This window comes from Nelumbo lutea, chromosome 1 (genome assembly GCF_056320005.1).
Source record: "Nelumbo lutea isolate HS-2025 chromosome 1, American lotus-T2T, whole genome shotgun sequence".
NCBI classification, from domain to species: domain Eukaryota; kingdom Viridiplantae; phylum Streptophyta; class Magnoliopsida; order Proteales; family Nelumbonaceae; genus Nelumbo; species Nelumbo lutea.
The window spans coordinates 114708813-114712222 of NC_142684.1; positions in this window are offsets into that span (position 1 = coordinate 114708813).

Genomic DNA, 3410 nt, shown 5'->3' on the forward strand with positions numbered 1-3410 from the left:
CCATATTGTGTATTCTGATGTGTGGGGGTCTACTACTATAACTTCTAAGGGTGGGTATAAGTACTTTATCACATTGATTGATGACTTTTCCGCTATAAATGGGTATTTCCCATGCGTAGCAGATATGAAGTTCCAAAGATTGTGAAAGGCTTCTAGAGGATGGTGTTTATACAGTTTCATGTTGAAATCCATATCTTTGATAATGCAAAGGAATATTTCCATGGTGAGCTCAATGAGTTCTTTGCTTCTTTTTCTTTTTTTTTTTTTTGAGATAAAAGGTGAAGTATTTCATTAACAGAAGACTGAAAAAAATTCAGCCTTACCCACTGAGGAACTGAGCAAGGCAAAGCTTTGTACAAATTAGAAAAACCAAAAGAGAACATCATACAAAAAAGATTTCTATACTCCAAAAAAGAATTGTAAAGACAATTCCTGAACAATTTGTGTGTTGCCTCCCAAGAGTGTAACCTTTCCCAAATGCTTCTTAAGATTTCCTCCTCTGATCTCAACTGATTTTCAAAGAGTCTCTTGTTTCTTTCCAACTAGATTGACCACACCACCACTACTGGCAACACCTTCCTTACAATCTTACCTCTTCTCGACAGACCCCTTAGACCTTAACCCCGTAACATATCCAATACATTCCTTGAGAGGCACGACTGAACTCCAAAAACCTCTAACATTTTCATCCAAATTACCCAACTAAATCTATAGTGTAGGAAACAATGCTCCAAATTTTCAGAGTTGTTGCCACATAGGACACATCTGCTTGGTTCTACTACCCAACCTCTCTTTGTCAGATTGTCAATTGTTAAGCACTTCCCTAAGACTGTCAACCATAGACAAGGAGACTTTTATAGGAGCCACCGTCCTCCTAATGATGTCTTCGAGAAAATTATCTTCATCCTCCCTACAAAGGCTGCTATAAAAAGATTTGATTGAGAAACTACCTGATTTCTCCTTTGCTCGAATCCTCTTGTCCCCCCATGTTCTATCCACCCTTATCGCGCTCAGGATCTTCATTAACTCCTCCCATTGCTACACTTCCCAATCATTCAGGTTCCTTCTAAAACTAGGACACCACCCACTTGCCCCTCCAACCAGAGAAAACACATCTAACACCAAACACTCCTTGTTGATGGCAATATCAAAGAGGATGATCCCCGCACTAGACCTCCTTCCAGAATCTGACTCTAGAATCATCTCCTACTTCCATTCTTAAACCTTGTTTGAAATCCTTCTCTGACTTTTGAGTACCCTTCTAGACCGCACATCTATAAGATAAATTTGACTCCCCTGGGTCCCAATTTGAGTTCCTTGAGCCATACTTAACCTCTATTACTTTTCTCCATTGATTTCCGGTCTGCTCATTCCACATCCAATACCATTTCCCTAGACAAGCCAAATTAAACTTTCTCACATTCCCTAAACCCAAGCCTCCCGCCTTTCTAGATTTACAAGCTTTTTTCCAATTGACTAAATGGAATTTAAGCTCATCCTTCCGTCCCTGCTAAAAAAATTTCTCATCGTCTTCTCCATCTTCTTAGCAGCACTAACTGGAATAAAGAAGAGAGACAAAAAGTAGGTAGGAAGAGAAGACAAAACACTTTTTAATATCATAACTTTCCCTCCCTTTGAAAGATACCTTGATTTCCAAGAGGCAAGCTTCCTTTGCATTCTTTCCATCACCGGGTCCTAAATGTTCTTAGAAGTACACTTTTTTCCCAAGCGGCACCCCCAAGTACTTTATTAGCAATTTTCCAACCTTGCATCCTATAATATTTGCCATTACTTCCAATTTTGGTGTTAGACAGTTATGCCCTTAGCTCCAATCAGATTGATGTATCATTTGACATTTATTGTAAATGAATAAAATACATAATTGATTCATGTCATTGTAGTGTGTTTCTATATAATACCCTTAAATTGGATACTTATAAGACTCGTGTTAGTTTAGAATCTTCACAGCCGTTGGATAAATTTAGGAGATTTATCCTGTCAAATCTAACACGGATGTGCCGCCAAGTTGGTTGAGGTGGCTTGTCTCAGCTACTAGTATGATACATGAGGTAAATGCAGTATGGGTTTTCTTGAAACCCTGAACCGGACCAAATTCTAGTATTGCCCTGAACCTTGGAGATGGATGGATAAAATTGGAATGTTACACCTGACCCCTACACTCGATTATGGTACTGCAATAGGTGTTAGATTGGACTGTCTTTGATATGTCAATTAGTTAGATCCTTAGAAGGGTCAAAACCTGGGTATGTTGGACAGTCCGAGAATTCACCTGAGTGGATGATCATAGTGACAAGATCAACCCCTTTGTCGGACAAAGTGAATGATCTAGGAATGCACTCTCTCTGATGGAAACCTAAACTATCAGCAGTTAATTTTAAACGTTGAGATTTGTTTTGCAATATATATATATTATGGTTTCAAAATGTTAGCAAAAGGTTTTAATTCTCGGGATCCATGTGAGTAGAGAGTGCAGCACTGTTCCTTGCAGCCGAGGGAAAGGTCATCTATTGTCGGGCAATGTTTGATCATTATGGGCTGAGAGGTTAGGTGTAAGACCATTGAGGGTAATACCTGATGGGCTAATCTTACATCTATTCACAGTCCTTGGGTTTTCATAAGGTGGCTGGACCCAATGATCATTTAGTGTAAATGTTGGGCCCATTAAGAGCCCATGGTGATGGACTCAGGGGTTTACTGTCTCCTACAGTGAATTCGGCCAGGCCTTGTAACAAAGGCTAAGCTAAACCTATGTGGCTAATGTGTAAATCAATGTTTGGGTCTCACGCCATACAAAGAGAGCCAACTGGGCAGCAGGTTAAGGGGTAAGTAAGCACATAAACTTAATGGGCCTAAAGCCCAATTCGAACTGGGCTTAAATTAGTTAATTAAAAGGAAACAATATCTGATTTATAATCTGATTAAGATTAGCTGAAAGGATAAGATAGGTCTTATCTATTTAAGAGTCCAGATTCAAATATCAGATTTGGATCAAGAAACTCTCTCCTAATTAGATTAGGAAGTTGATCCAAAGAAGACTATAAATAGGGGCGAATTCCTCAGTTTTAACACACAACAACCTATTGAATTCTCTCATATTCTTGCCATCCCTACCCAGTTCGATCTCCTCTTGTGGAATAGATCAAGAAAGGTTCTTGATATTGTTTCTTGGTTGAAGAAACAATCTGAAGTCGTGCTCACCAGCCCCTGTTCAATTCTTGCTGAAGAATCCTAGTTGTTGAAGAGTCATCCTATTAATTCTACTTCTTCACACATTATGTCATCTTCAATGGAAGTGGGTTTTGGTCTTATCCTTGGGCGTGAACACCTCCATTGGGAGTTACTTCTACTTCGTATCAGGTATATCCCTCTCTTTCCTTTTGGTTTCAGAT